The 17,184-nt window shown below is 38.9% G+C and overlaps 1 protein-coding gene across 2 annotated transcripts in view; it reads left to right on the top strand.

Annotated features, from left to right (window-relative positions):
• LOC108715639 (voltage-dependent R-type calcium channel subunit alpha-1E) overlaps positions 1 to 17,184 on the top strand; it is a 278,548-nt gene that overhangs the window by 193,292 nt on the left and 68,072 nt on the right. The gene's annotated exons all lie outside the window — the stretch shown is intronic.

Raw genomic sequence — 17,184 nt, 5'->3', positions numbered from 1 at the left:
TAAAGTCTCCAAGGAATTTTTGACTCGGTCTGCAGTTCTATCCTTGCCTAACCAACCAGTGGCAAGCCAAAAGCACCTTATAGCCTCCCTTAGGGATCTAATTGTGGTCATAACATCAGTATAAGGATCAATAAAAGGCACAGCCTAACAGGCAGTGGGCTTGGTGTGACATCATAGAGGTGTGGTTAGTGAAACAGGGCCATACATGGCAATTTTCATAGCAGGTACAAAGAGCTGCAATAAGGCTTTGTTAGCCTCTGAGCTTCCCTGTGTAGAATAATACTGGTAGAAATTGAGGGAATAAACAATGCACCATATCCCAGAAGCCTCTTTTGCCATACTATTCAGATTCTGCTGAAACCAAGTGCCTGGCTGAACCAAATCCAAACTCTTAAAATAATGTGACTTCGACTGCTGGACTATGAAAGGTGCCAGTTCTTTTTCATTCTCTGATTTTCCCAATGATTTAGATAATTTGCATATGTAAATTAAGTTTCAGATTTAGTTTGTGATTCAGCCAAATCTTTTGTTGGGCATTTGATATAGGAAAAAATGCATTATGTTTATAACATAATACAGAACATCATGTCATACTGCAGCAAGAATGTGGTATTTTGTCACACAGTAACTACCTTTGGTAATTCACCAGGGTTTCTACAGAGAAGTTCTTGAGTCAAAATATATGAGCCAGTTGTAACGATCAGAAAATGATATTGTTCCATATGTCCTGGTAAGCTCCAATTTCCGTTTGCAGACTGATGAATGAAGTAATGCTGCAATATGATGCTTTACTTTATACTTTTGGGAACATTATTTCTAAATAGAACTACAACAATGATGTATAAATTCTCTGATACTTTCATGATCTATAAGTAATTCTAATCTTTACTAAGACCTTCCTTCATTCACTTACCTTCATCTAATGTAATTGCTGGTTTGTGGAACTGCGACACTGTCTACTGCTGCTTGCAATATGATTGGCATCAACTCCAGCACCAAGCAGCTTCTTGTAACTTTAAAAGGGAACTATCGGGGAACTATCGCGAAAATGAAAATTTAATATAAACTTTAGCACACTGAAATAAGAAACTTTGTAAATAAAATCAATAAAAAATTCGGTACTGTTTCTGAAATAATCAAGTTTATATTCACTATTCCTCTCTCAGCATATGTTTCTCTTCTTTTCTCTTTTCATGTAGGAGTTGGGTGTCAGATATTCATTGACAATAAGATCCAATATATCTTATAGGGGGGGCTCCTTTTGCCTAGAAGATGTATTAGAGCTCACTCTATTAAAATCACCAGACATCATGTTTCGCTAAATGCAGGATTTGTGCAAAAGGCAGTTATTTTGTTAGATTTTGTCTGTACTGGAATCAGTTATTTGAGTGAGTTCTAAGGAAGCCCCCTATAAGATATATTGGATCTAACTGTCAATGAATGTCTAACACCCAACTACTGTGTGAAGAGAGAATGAAGAGGAACAGATGCCGAGAGAGGGATAGTGAAGCTGTACTACCTGCCTTTGCCTCTGCCTTACTTTGATCTCAATTCTTCTGATTAACACTACTACCAATCGTATTCTTACATAGGCCTGTTCTATCCTCAGATGCTGTTTCTCTTGTGAACGAAAGCCGCAGCAGGGTGGCAACAGAATACGAATTGCCTCTGACAATATTAATATGTCATAAAGAGCATTCAATTGAACATAAGTTTCTATCTGTCAAAGAGCACAAAAAGTTTATTGTATGTTAGTATTCCAAATTGTCTTAGAATTAAAGGGGCAGTATAGAAGCTGTCTCAATTTCTGTATTGCTATGACATCCCCTTTGTACAGTTAATTACTCCTGGGCAGCAGCTTTAAGGGGCAGCCCTCAGGTGCCTATATGATATATTACATTTTTTGTCTGCTGTTAGAGACGTACCATGTAAATCCAGAGGTGGAGCTAGTGGGTGAGGAGTATCAAACACATTGCAGTGCACTGCAGGCAGAAGTGACATCAAACGTGACCAGAAGTGACTTGTAGACAGTACTATGGCCTATAATGCCAATCATCTGTTGTATTGCTTATTTACCAATGAATGAATCTGATAGTACTGCCTAGTATAATAGTCTACATTGGAGTCAGACTTTGCATCCAAACTAACCCTTGTGATTCACAAATGAGTTTTATGTAGTTATAAGACAACTGTGTTGTGCTATTTTAGTGTAGTACTACCTGTGGTAGATCTTGAAAAGACTGCAGTTAAATTAATCTCTTTTACTGAATCTAATTTCTCTCCCCCACCCCTCTCTCTCTCTCTCTCTCTCTCTCTCTCTCTCTCTCTCTCTCTCTCTCTCTCTCAGGACAATTAGCAAAGTGTTTGGTCTTTGGTTTGAATGAATAATTCATCAATATTCTTTGTGAATGATTTATATGCCATATGCCACTAAAACAAGATGTATATGTAACATCCAGTCACCTTATCGAAAGTTCAAGCAAATAATAGGAAGCTGTCCTTAGGTGAGAGAGTTATTAACAATTCCACAACCAAGGAGCTGGCAGTAATTTTATTTCACTAATATCTGGAATGCCACCGCCAGATGTCTCCCATAGGCAAAGGGTAAATTCTTTATTCACGAGCAGATAGATAATGGACTTGAAAGATGTGGGATGATTACCAGCAGAATACATCTGCAATGATCATCCATTAGACCTTATTACTTATCCTGCAAAACAATTTAGATAGACAAGAAAATGGCAACGATAAGATTTAAAAATATCTATGGATAGATTTACGTCACCAGTCAGTAGGGAAGCCTCTCTCATATATTGTCTATTTAAGGTACTGGAAGATTTTTTTAACTTCAAGTAGATGATTAAATAATCTCTCTTCTGGACATAGGGGGTTAATGTTATCAATGCTTCTTTAAAAGACTGACAAGCTTTGTAACACCTAATCAATACATGTTTTAATATAAGCATGACGTTAATGCAATTGACTTAGCCAGACTGTAACCTCCCAGGTGTAGTTACTATTTCTTTTCTTTGTCTCTTATGGGGATTTGTCATGTGATAAATTTCATAGAGAAATCATCTTCTCAAAGGATCAAAGCTAATGCCCTGTATCCATTATTATGCAAATGTGAAAAATTCATATAGAGAAAGCCCAGGGTAATTATGTATGCTTAATAGCCTATGTCCTGGCTATGAAAGCAGCATACACTGACACTGATACAGTGACAAGTCTATCTGCTATATGAATAATCATTTGGTCACACACACTTTTAAGCCATTTACCTAGCTTGTATTTCTATAGAATAGTGCCTACATTACAGTCACTCATAACAAATATCCATAACTATTCAAAGAAAGCAAATGCATATTTGAAGAATTAGAATTTCTCATTTATCTGCTCATAAATGGCAATTTCTTACATTCTTCTCCAGCAGTTACTAACTATTTTTGAGGAAACCAATTATAGGCTTGCTTCAGCTGGTCAAGAAATCAACAACACCCTTCATTGCAGCCTTTTTAAAAACTAGCTGGTACCAGATATGACACTTTTTTTGGGTCTTTATCTAAATCACAGGCTGCACAAAATGGTATTGAGTATTTAAAACTATACATTTGACATAGGCTGTAGTTCTGCCCAGGCAAGCAAAATGGTAGCTCCAACTAATGTCTAATAAATAGATTGATAAATTGTTTCAATTGCACTGCCTTATAAGCACTATAGGCCGCAATGTAACTAGTGAGCATCAGGCCCCCTTGCAAAAAATCTTCGAAGGGGCGCAGTGCACATAGATCTCCACCTTGCCCCTCCCAGTCCACTCCCCATCTCCTGCCCACCCACTTCCCACCTCCCATCCATCAACTGCCCGCCTCCCATCTTGTTCTTGTCCAACATATGTGGACATATATTTATTTAAGGGATAACCCTATTAATGCCACCTTTTTGGTGCAAGACAAGAACAATACATTTGGAGACTTGCAGGAAACCCAGCTCATTACTAGCTCGGAAATCAAACTCAGTATGTCAGTTGGTATTACAGTCGCTTTATTGTTTATTTGTAGAATCAATTTATTTATTTTTTGATAGGGTGTAAGTATTTGCACTCCTTATTTAGGGCTATGTCTTGCCATAACCTATGAATGTTTTCTATTACATGAGTTTTACAAAATAACAGAGCATTGTGATTACACTGGGCTCACCTATAGGGTGTTATTTTAATTACCTCTCCGACTGGGAGACAAGATTTGACTGTGGCTGAGTTTATGTGGCAGTGGCTGAAGTAAGACCAAGAAGCCACAGGTGACTTTTTACTTTAAATCTGCCTTTTTATTGCATTAGTGTTAAATTAGCTTTTAAACCGTAAATATTTATTTCAGAATTCAGAAGGGTTTAAATATTAATTATAGGTGTGTTCTGCTTTGCATAGAGGGTAGGGAATATTCTTTAAACAACAGTTTCAAGAGGCTGCTAAAATAGTCTGCATTAGAGAAGGGGCATTCTGGGTTTGAATGAGAATCACAGACTTGATGATTCTAACTTTTGATATCGATAGTACAGAAATATCCTTGCAGAATCCAGGGAGCAGTAGTGATCCTCAAGGGAATTACTATGGCCCCCAGCCTTCCCAAGAGCTCCCTAGGATTCTTTGTACAATATCATCATTTTGCTCTAATCCAGCTCATGAAAATGTGGTATATCAGATAATTGGCTCGCTATGTCGAAAAGTAGGACATCGCTTAGTAATGTTATTTATTTATACAGGCACAAACATGGCACTCAACCATATTAATATATTGAAGACATTTTTTACAAAAAGCTGCTAAAATTTTAAAAAAACTTTAAATCACTGGGGGTATTTGTTAGATGCCCCACTGATTCCGGTTGGTAACCTTGGACTCCAAAGGATGCTCTTCTACACCCCCTGCATTGAGTATAGGCACATCAGTGCCTTGGTATTCTGTCAGTTAACCAAAAATGTTAGTTAGCCAAAAATGTAATGAACTTCAGTGACTGGATGTGAAACATAATAGCCAGAACACTACTTCCTGCTTTGCAGTTCTCTTGGTTTTAACTGTTTACCAGCCAGTATCCAATCAGTGACTTGAGGGAGGGGCGCATGCAGGCACGGTTCAGGGGCTGCTGCCGCCTGAGGCAGCAGCCCCAATGCCGCCCCTCCTCCTGCTCCGCTCTTCTAACTACCAGCGTCGGAGCGGGTGGAGGAGGGGCCGCATCGCTAGTGCAGTGAGCGCTATTGCGCTCGCTGCACTAGAAGAGCTGAATTTCCGTTTTAAAAAACGGAAATTCGGCTCTTAAAGTTACCAGAGGCGGCTTTTTGCCGCCCCTGGTAACTGGCCGCTCCGTGCCGCCTGAGGCAAGATTCTCACCTTGCCTCATGGCCGGAGCGGCCCTGGGCGCATGGGTCATATCTGTTGCTTTTGAATCTGAGCTGAATGCTGAGGATCAATTACAAACTCACTGAACAGTTATGTCCCATGTGTCCCCCCTTCAAGTCACTGACTAACTAAGAGTTATAGAGCTGAAAAGCAGGAAGTAGTGTTCTGTTAGACATCTGGTCACTCCAGCCTTTATACATTACATTTTTGGCTAACTATAGTGAAAACATATTTTATTTTGCACAGCCTATCTATTTACTCAGTTTTTTTTATACTGAACAATTTATTTGAATCAAGGGGCAGATTCACTAAAGGGCGAATTGTCGCAAGCAACCGATTCACACACTTCGCACCACATCGCCAGGCGCAAATTCATTACCACTACCCTAATTCACTAAAATGTGAGGTTGCGTCCTGAGTGCCTAACGCTGGCGACTTTTTGCTAGCCATACTTCTTCAGTTCGAGAAGATTTGCTAGCGTTCGTTTATGTCTAGCGAAAATTCTCTAGTAATTTTATGCTTAGGTCAATTTGAATAGGGGAGGCGCATAAAAAGTCGTATACACGTCTTTTTTAGAGATGGTGTAAATGCTTGAAGTGCCCACTTTTTATTACAAATATCCAAGTTTGCTTAATAAAGACATGAAAGCTCCTCTAATGCCCTAGACATGAGCCCACCCTAAAATGTGTGTGGCAGGCCCATCAAACGTGTTAAACCAAATTTTCTTTAATAGTTCGGATTTTTGAAGACAATCCCGCTTTAAAAATAGAAATGTCGTTTTTTTACACTTTTTATGACTTTCCGGGGGTACAGGATATGATCACTGACATCCGATTGAGGAAGATGTAGCTTGTTGGCTGGTCTGAGGTGGCGAAGGAAACTCTGCCGAAAGAGGTAACATTCAGTAAAATCTGAAATTTAGTGAATTTGCAGAGCAACGGCCTTTAGCCAGAGCAAAAAGTCGTGAACGAATGCTAGCGATGCTCTCTTGCGCTAGTGAAATGTTGTCTGCGCCTGTTAGTGAATTGGCAATGTCCCTGCGAACTCCACACTTTGGTATATATATAGACTTTTGAAGCCTCGTGCAGCAGGGTTTCCAGGTTGTGCGCCATCATTCATTCCACACAGAAATGAGGATTTTTAGTCATGCTACAGTCATATGAAAAAGTTTGGGAACCCCTCTTAATTCTTTGGAGTTTTGTTTATCATTGGCTGAGCTTTCAAAGTAGCAACTTCCTTCTAATATATAACATGCCTTATGGAAAGTTTATTGGATTAACAGAAAATATGCAATATGCATCATAACAAAATTAGATAGGTGCATAAATTTGGGCACCCCAACAGAGATATTACATCAATACTTAGTTGAGCCTCCTTATGCAAATGTAACAGCCTCTAGAAGCCTCTTATAGCCTTTGATTCTAAATGGTGATATTTTTGACCATTTGTCTATACAATATCTCTCCAGTTCAGTTAAATTTGATGGCTGCTGAGCATGGACAGCCTGCTTCAAATCATCCCATAGAGTTTCAATGATATTCAAGTCGGGGGACTGTGACGGCCATTCCAGAATATTGTACTTCTCCCTCTGCATAAATGCCTTTGTAGATTTCCAAGTGTGTTTAGGGTCATTGTCTTGTTGGAATATCCAACCCCTGAGTAACTTCAACTTTGTGACTGATGCTTGAACATTATCCTGAAGAATTTGTTGATATTTGGTTGAATTCATCTGACCCTCAACTTTAACAAGCGCCCCAGTCCCTGAACTAGTCACACAGCACCACAGCATGATGGAACTTCTACCAAATTTGACAGTGGGTAGCAGGTGTTTTTCTAGCAATGCAGTGTTCTTCTTCCCCCATGCAAAGCTCTTTTTGTGATGACAAAATAACTAATTTTGTGTCTCATCAGTCCAAAGCACTTTGTTCCAAAATGACTATGGCTTGTCTAAATGAGCTTTTGCATACAACAAGTGTCTCTGTATGTGGCAGAAAGGGCTTCTTTCTCATCACCCTGCCATACAGATGTTCTTTGTGAAAATTGCTCTGAATTGTAAAACGATGTACAGATACACCATCTGCAGCAAGATGTTCTTGCAGGTCTTTGGAAGTGATCTTTGGGTTGTCTGTAACCATTCTCACAATGCTCTGCATATACCATTCCTGTATTTTTCTTGGCCTGCCAGACCTGGGTTTTACAGCAATTGTGCCTGTGGCCTTCCATTTGCTGATTACATTCCTTACTGTTGAAATTGACAGTTTAAACCTCTGAGATAGCTTTTTGTAGCCTTCCTCTAAACCATGATACTGAATAAACTTTTTTTTCAGATCTTTTTAGAGTTGCTTTGAGGTTCCCATGATGTCGCTCTTCAGAAGAGAATCAAACAGAAGAAAAACTTTCAATTGGCCACCTTAAATAACTTTTCTCATGATTGGACACACCTGTCTATGTGCAAGTCTTAACAAACTAATCCAACCAATTTGGTAATCAGTATTGAGCAGTTACATGCATTCAAATTAGCAAAATTACAAGGGCACCCAAATTTTTGCACAGCCAGTTTTTCACATTTGATTTAATCTCATAGAACTAAATACTGCTTCACTAAAAATATTTGTTCAGAAAACACCCCAGTACTCAGATGTTCCTGGGAAATGAAAGGCATACCACTGTTTTTTTTTTGTTGAAAGTGGAGAAAATTATTATGCAGGCTGAAAGGGGTTCCCAAACTTTTTCATATGACTGTACAGGGCAGCACTGAGGGCCGAATGCACCCAGTCTCCAAAGAATTAAACAAAAACATAAATAGTCTGGCTGAGGCTTAACTCCAGATACACCCATTGGGCTCATAAAAACTTGGTTGCAATGTGTTATTTGATCTGGAACAAACATGCACCTGCTATTAAATAACCACTTTATGGGATAATATAATAAAAGGAACAGAGTTTGCTACTGGGCTAATAACCCAAAGCAGGTAGCATTTAATGATCACCTTTTTAAAAAGAAAAGTTATGGGTTACTAGACTTGGGAATATTTTGTGCCTTTTATTCCCCTATTAAAAGCTGATAATGAAAATGAGATAGTGTTGTTTCTAACATGTCACATACGAGTAAATAAAAGGCATCTAGTGAGAAGAACTCATAACACTCTGAATAGAATCAGAATATAATCCTTGATTTTTAAACATAAAATATGAGAGGTGTATTGCTGGGCTCATAATGGGACACTCTTAGGGGTAAATTCACTAAGATGCGAAGTTGCGCCAGGCGCAACTTCGCCGCACTTCGCCAGGCGTAGTTTCTCCAGGGCTCCGCAAATTCACTAAAATCCGAAGTTGCGCACAGGGGTAGCGTAAGGTTGCGGAGTTGCGCTAGCGTTGATTCGCTATATAAAGCGAAGTTACGCTAGCGAAGGCTAATTTGCATACGGCGCGAAATTCAAATTTCAATGGAGGAACACGTATCTGCACTACAAATGCCTAGAAAACCTTCAAATCAGCAAATAAAAATTTTATTTTGCCCTACACATGTGCCCACTGTCTAGGTAAGTTGCCATGAGTCAGGAAATGTAGGGGGGAGGAAGGGGAGCCCCAAAAAATTTTTGATCTTTTTCAGCCTATCAGCCATCATGTAGAAAACACGCCAGCGTTTTTTGGGACTTGGAAAAAATTTTGACTTTTTTTTAAACAATCCCTATCTACTCTATTGCTCTTCGCCAGGTCTGAGGTGGCGAAGGAAGTCTAGCGTAAAAGGTAGCGTTCAGTACACTGCGCAAGTTAGTGAATTTGCGTAGTTTCGTCGCTAGCGAAGATTCGCCTGGCGTAAGGTTGCGAAGTAACACTAGCGAAACTACGCGTTCGTTAGTGAATTTGCGCAGTAGTGAAAATGCCAAACGCTGGCGAATTAACGCTAGCGTTCGGCGCTTCGCGGCTTAGTGAATTTGCCCCTTAGAATGTTTGTCTCCTCCTGTATGTTGCTAAATCTGCAGATATTGCCTCTTGTTAAATATGAAATTATCTGGGGATATTTTGCCATTCCTATGGGTGAAAAGACTAATTTGAGTATATATTTGCCTTTTCACGCTACATTTTTGGTGCCTTATGTTTGAACACTATGCCAGCAATCTGCAACCAATCAGCATGAATAAATTCAACCTCCAGATTTATACACTAGTTGTTGTTAGACTTGTTACAATTTCCACTGCCCCACATTCATTTGTATTCACTTGACCCACCGTTACTAAAAATAAATAAAAATAATATATTAAAATATACAATTTTTAAAGTCTGGCAAGGTCTGAAGCAATACCCATTCCACTCTGAAGAGACATTGGCAGTTGCCAAATAAATGACTTGGCTTGTCAACATCTTTTCATACCATCAAAAATAAAATTTTAAATCTGGGTTGTTATCTGCAGTACTTATATACAATATTCAGTAATTGTCTCTAAAATCTGGGAGCTTAATTGCAAACAAGCTGTTTCACAAAATAAACCCATGTTGCATAGGTGCTTGAATACATCAATAAAAACTTGGACTAGGTTCATCAATATGGTCCAACTTTTAAACAACCCCCCTTCCAAGCCACACTCCATATCAAGTCCTTTTTCAAACATATGTATGCAGGGCCGCCATCAGGGGGGGACAGGGGGGACAAGCGTACCGGGCCCGGGCATGAAGGGGGGCCCGGCAGCGCTGCATTTTTTTGAAGATCCGGGCCCCCCTTACGAGCGCCCGAGCCGTACGTCTTGCCTCTTCAGTGCCGAATGCGGAAGTGCCGAAAAGCCGAAGCCGATGCGACGAAAAGACCCGAAGTCACGGAAAAAGCCGAAGTCCCGAAGTCACGAAGCGCCGAAAAGACCCGAAGTCACGAAAACAGCCGAAGCCGAAGTCCTGAAGCAGCGCAAAGACCCGAAGTCACGAAAACAGCCGAAGCCGAAGTCCTGAAGCGGTGAAAAGACCCGAAGTCACGAAAGGAGGCGAAGTTGAAGTACTGAAGCCATGAGTTCAATTCTACTGAACACCAGTTTGTGTTTTTTTTTTTTTAATCCCCTGGCCACCAATGTATTATTTTAATATTCTATAGGCCCCTGCCACCAATCTTTTTTTTAAAACTTTTGTTTTTGGGGCCCCAATTTTTTTTTTAACTCGTAAGGGGCCCCTTGCCACCATTGTTTTTTTTTTGGGTTTTTTTTTTAAAAAAAAATTAATTTTCTTTTTGGTGGCCCCAAATTTTTTTAACTTGTAAGGGGGCCCCTGCCACCAGTTTTTTTTTTTTTCAAAAAAATTTTTTTTCTCCAAATTTTTTTTTTGGGGCCCCAATTTGTTTTTAACTTATAAGGGGGCCCCTGCCGCCAATGTTTTTTTTTTTCAAAAAAAAATTAATTTTTCAAATTTTTTTTTGGGGCCCCAATTTGTTTTTAACTTAGAAGGGGGCCCCTGCCACCAATGTTTGTTTATTTTTTAGTTTTTTTTACATTTTTTTTGTTGGGGCCCCAAGTTTTTTTTAACAGGGGGCCCCTGCCACCAATGTTTTTAAAAAAAAAAAATTTTAATTTTTTTTTTTTGGGGCCCCAATTTTTTTGATAAGGGGGCCCTGACCATCAATAGCTTTTTACAACTTGTGTGGGGGGGGGTTACTTTTTTAGCGCTGATGTCTGTGTGGTCTTTTAACTGCGATGTGGGCGGGATATGGGGCGGAGCTTGGTCGTCAGTGTGGGCGGGGCCCAGGGGGCCCCAAAAATTTTGTTGTACGGGGCCCCGTGATTTCTAATGGCGGCCCTGTATGTATGTACTAACAAGCTGCTCATTAAGCAATGGCTAGGCATTTAAGACCACCTTTGGTTTACTCATCTAACTACTAAAGCACATCGGTCAGTTCACATAAATTGTTGAAATTTGAAGTGAACCTCTAATGTGGGGTTAAAGGTTCTGTCATGTTTTTATGATGTCGTTTTTATTTCTAAATTCTACAATATAAAATGTAATTCCTGAACCAGCAAGTATATTTGTTTTAGTTGTAATATTGGTGTGTAGGCAGCCATTTCAGGTCATTTTGCCTGGTCATGTGCTCTCAGAAAGAGCCAACACTTTAGGATGAAACTGCTTTCCGGCAAGCTGTTGTTTCTCCTACTCAATGAAACTGAATGTGTCGCAGTGGGACCTGGATTTTACAATTGAGTACTGTTCTTAGATCTACCAGGCAGCTGTTATCTTGTGTTAGGGAGCTGCTATCTGGTTACCTTCCCATTGTTATGCTGATCGGCTGTTGGGGGAGAAAGTAAGGAGGGTGATGTCACTCTGACTGGCACTACAGCAGTAAAGAGTGACTGAAGTTTATCAGAGCACAAGTCACATGACTGGGGGCAGCTGGGAAACTGACAATATGTCTAGCCCCATGTCAGATATCAAAACTAAATATAAAAAAATCTGTTTGCTCTTTTGAGAAACTGATTTCAGCGCTGAAGTCTGCTGGAGCAGCACTATTAACTGATGTATATTCAAAAAAAATGACAGTTTCCCTTTAATACATTTCCAAAGTTAGTCTGCCTCTCCCTGGCTGGAGCTGAACATTACCACATTAGCTGATGTCTGGAGATAAACCAGGTGAAAATATGGCATTACAGGACAGATAACACCAGCAATACACGATCTGTCTTTTTTTCAGTCCTACCTCTCCCCAAATTGTATTCCATTCATGTCTGATAGGATTTTCATGTACAGTCCATTTATTAGAAGGTTGTAAGGAAGTGAACCGATGGCAGCAGTATCTAACCCCATGATATGCAATCCTACCAAAAAAACTCAGGTGTCCCACTCACTGCTTTCAAAAAGTACATTTCCATTGCTGCATTGGGTGCTTAACAATGAACATGAGCAGATTTAGTGGGTGTTTATGGTTGGTAAAAATAAAGACATTCTAGTGGGGGGTCCAAACTGATGTGGACATTCAGTATAAGTGTGCAAAGCAGATCATCATATTGGATAGTGCCTAAAAATATTTTCCTGAGGAGGCCAATAACTCCTAGCTATGCCATGGTATTGTTTTGAGAATATACAAATAATGCAGACTTCATTTATGCAATCTGCACACACAACCACACCAATTTTCTTACTGAAATAAAAAGTGTGCAATGCACGTAACTAGATGCAAAAGCCTATTACACCTTACGTAACTTGCTTTCATGCTGCTGTTTTATAACATTAGCCTCTGTAGCCCAACAGTTCCATGAATTTTAGCCAACACCTAAAGCCATAATTAAGCAACAACTGGACAAAAGTGAAAATGGGTAGAGGTATTTCACCAATGAGTTTTAATGCTACCCCAAAAATCACACTTTAATTCTTTTAATTTAGCTATCAAGATTTCAAAACGTATATAAATGTTACACTGAGAGGCGTGAACTGAGAGCTCTGAGCTGAAGCCAAGAAAATAATTAGCACATTAACAGGCTGGGAACAACTGTTAAATTGAAATAACACAATGCACTTTCACTTTGCAACTGCATGTTCACAAGGCATTGGCATGTGCCTGCAGCCAAGATATGCAGAATGTCAGGGAAGATGATAGTGCAACCCCATGATTACTGCTGGCACCATGCCCCCAAAATATCTCTGCAAAAGCTTGATTCACTCCTGCGAGGACCATGTTTTTTTCCTTTTTATTCATGTTTCTTGAACACTAATAACACTGTTAAAGTATTGATATGAAAGTGAAATATAGTCTTCCAGAGTACTTTTCTTTCTGATGACAATTCCACTTGAGTGCCATGAGTGACAATTCCACTTGAGTTCACTTGAGTGCCTACACTGTCACATTAGAATCATCACTCAGCCACAATTTCAAACATTGCTAATGAGATCATTAGGAAATTGTGAACATTTCTGTCCATCTGTTTTGGCCACACTTTATAACTGTTGGCCAGTTAGGTTGGAAAAAACAAATTGCCTTGTGTGTGGCCATCTTTAATGTTCAGTGCTTAACTCACAGGGATGTAGTCACATGGGTAAAAATAATCTGATGTATAAACTACCTGGAAAATTTTCGCAACATGATGTGAACATGCTGCGTCTTCTTCAGCCAGGATAACATCTAACGGTGTCTGATTTTTTTTCCCCTTAGAAATACATTGACTGTTGGATGTAGATGCAGGAACAAACTGCACCATCCAAATTTATCTTTACACTCTTGTTATAGCTGGATCAGATCTGGTAGCATCCTACAAATTTCGTGCTGATGCGTGGCTTTCAAAATCTGATCAAAATCTCCCATGTAGTTAGCACTTATGGTGATCTTAAATGGTCAGTGATTATTTGCTTAGGGATTGAGTTGTTTTTTTTTACAATTTCATATCTGATTGGTGTGGGTTTTTTATGGTTACAAGTTATTTTCCTTATATTAAACAATCTAGGAAAAGTCTGCTTTTCCATTTACTATATCCAGGAGTGGAATAGGTCAGATTTGGGTCTTGTTCATCTAAATCTATTTGGTCCAGTTAATAAACCTGTTCTCCAAGCCGAAATAGTATAATTCTGCTCCATTGTATCTTTGTCCAGACCACGTGAAAACTGTCAAAAAGCAAGCAGCACAGTGTAATTACAAATTAAGTGTCCAATCACAGTTTTATGTTGTTGTCTGAAACAAGAGGTAAAACGATGCAATGAAAAATTCACTCTCTCTAAGACAGGGGTGGACAAAGTTAACATAGGGCCCTATGCAGAAACAGTGCAAGTATAGGTGGGGAGTCATTATCTCATCTCTTAAATCTGCCATTGCAGTTGGAGAGAAACAGTATGTTTTCATATACAGTAAATGGCAAGAAATAGAGTGTCTGAATAAATGAGGGTTTCTGTGTTCCAGCAGGCCCTTGTGCTAGAGTTGTACATGCTATACAATATATCCTCCCTTTCACTGAGACCACCAAGGCATAAGCATTTTCCCACAGCAACAATATCTCCCATATAAAATGTAGTTTCCCATCAGCTTTACTTGGGAAATTATAGCATTCATACAATTACTGTAATTAGGCTGTTACATTTAAAGGGGCAGATTTATTAACGGTCGAATAGTGAATTCGAATTTTCGGGAAAAAAAAATTGGTGTCAAAATTCACACATTCAAATGTTAGTGCCCCAATTCCAATGTATATTTAAATGTGACATTTATCACACCTCGACCATGGGAACAGTTCTGATTTGAATATTCGACACCTTAAACCTGCCGAGTTCATTCGCGAGTCAGAGATCCGTTGAGCCATTTGAATATGTTTATTCCCTTCCAGACATTTGAGTTTTTTTTCAGAGGAAAAACTCAATTCAAATTAGATTCAAATGTTTTATTAGAGTAAAACAAAATCCACATACATTTGAAATTCGACCTTTGATGAATCTGCCCAATTAAGTGAAAACAACATTTTCAGATAACTACTCTATATTCACTGCACAAAATTTAAAAATTGACACATAAAATTCTTTTTTGTACAACAATAAATATTTACCGTAGATGGTGCATATTTATGTGAGAGTATATAAAGTGCTTATGCGGTTTATTCTTTATGAGTACTTGGCATCTTGACAGCTCTGGGGACATTTTGTGCCTCGAATAATTTTGCTTGAGTAAGTAAGGTAACTTTCCTTTGGCTGGAATATGATCTTGAGTGCAATAAGAACTGTTCTGTCATGTTACAAATGGTAATAGGATACTATTGGTTTTGTAAATATTTGTACCAGCACATCTCAGGTGCTAGTTACTAGAGGAAGCATACCATTTGTTTTTCGGGCAACTTTTACAAGACAAATTCTGGCACAAAGTCTATTTGACACTTCAACACCGTGTTTTTTTGGCTGCTTAAAATGTGGCCAAAAAGTTGCCAAAACATCCCTGTGTGCCATTACTTTTAATTTCATTCCTTTGCCTTACCTCACTTTAGTGGGATTTTAACATTCATCTCAGCCTAATTTTTTTCTAAAAAAAAAAAAAAACAGAGTTAAGAAGTCATTCCCCCCTCTCCTCCCACTTGACTCTAAAGACCAAATTAAAGAGAGAGATAATGAAGAATAAAAAATACTAGTCTTAATGAACTGTTTAATATACATAGGCTTTTTATTAATGATATGAGACGCAAAGGAAAAATTTGATTTTGGTAGATTGTTGAAATCTGGTAGATGGGGCTATTAAGTGTGGCTGATACCAAATGAGAATGTGTAGCACATGCATCTTCACACACACCTCATATCTGCCTTCTTACGCACTGGCCTGGCCTGGTTAAATATATGGGCAGAGATCAAGAGCATCTAAAATGTATGTCTTCAGGTCTCTCTTAAATCCCTATGGTATACCCATTTACAGCATAGTCCTTATTTTAGGGATGCACTGAATCTACTATTTGGTTGGTATTCCTTGGTGAAAGATTCGACTGAATACCGAATCCAAATCCTAATTTGCATATGCAAATTAGGGTCAGGAAAGGAAAAAATTGAAAAAAATCTTCTTTTGTGACGAAAAGTCACGTGATTTCCCTACCCGCTCCTAATTTACATATGCAAATTTGGTTTGACTAGGCAGAAGGATTCAGCCAAATCCGAATCCTGCTGAAAAAGGCCGAATCCCGAACCGAATCCTGGATTCAGTGCATGCCTACCTTATTTATTGGTTTTCTGTTAATTTAAACAAAGATTCTTACTGATTACTCTCATTTAAATAAAATACTCCAGATTTCCATACAACAATAAAACCAATTCCCCATCCTGTCTGTGTTGCAGCGCAAGAGAAGTGTAGATTACCAAACTGTAGCTACATGCCAAGCTTACTAAAGATGGAGTGCATGACTGGGGTTGGCTGGAGAGGGGAATTTTGCATTGCTAATTGTAGACTTGACTAGAATAACAGCAAGAGAAGTAAGCCCGACCTGTAATCAAAGGCCCAATTTTGTGGCTTTCCAGTACCTGGGCTCACTCCAACATTTTCCTTTTTCCCCAACCCCAGTGTCTGTTACATGATATCCCCATTTCTTTTCAAAATATTTTCAAATGTTTACTGTTTGCATGTATCCTGGTGCTGTTGTCTTGTCAACCACACAATAGATTTGTCTCCAGAAAAATGGAAGGAGGTTGTAATGCAAATGACTGAATATGCCTAACATGATGCCTACAGGCCACAGCTGGCTCTCCATGAGTTGTTTATTGATCTCTGGCAACTTGGAGACTCCGTAAATGTATATGAAGGACATCATGTTTATATTATCTGGCCCATGAAAAAGGGTATATCCATTAGTCATCACACAACACAGATGTCAGATAACACTTTGATAAAAGAACTACTTTGTGTTAACATGCCATAGACTGTAAAATCTACGACTACTGCAGATTATGGACTACTGTGGATTTATTTTATTTCCTTGATACCAGTAATGCAAAAAAGAAGTTGACAAAGAAAGGGTTGAATATCGGGAAATCAGCTCCATTCTTAGAAAAAAAAACAGTTTGACCAAGAGTCACTAATATTTGACGATATTTCATGTTTTGTACACATATTTGTTTCCCTTCTGCATCAAAATGACTCATGCAACTTACCAGGGACTCACAGCATGAATCATTTGGTTTCACTAGTAAACAGATTGGAGAGCAGTAAGTGGCAAATAACTTTAAGCCAGCAGATGACCCTCATCGCTATAAAGTACTGTAGTACAACCATTGAAGGGACAGCCTCATCGGTTAGATTGAAATCTCCTTGTGCATTGGTTTTTATTTATAGAAGTTTTTGAGTTTGAGAGGTTGTTAGTGACTGCATGTTGTTTTTA

This window comes from Xenopus laevis, chromosome 4S (assembly GCF_017654675.1).
Source record: "Xenopus laevis strain J_2021 chromosome 4S, Xenopus_laevis_v10.1, whole genome shotgun sequence".
NCBI lineage: Eukaryota > Metazoa > Chordata > Amphibia > Anura > Pipidae > Xenopus > Xenopus laevis.
Note: the sequence above shows the minus strand (reverse complement) of the source record. Positions and strands in the feature narration are given on the sequence as shown.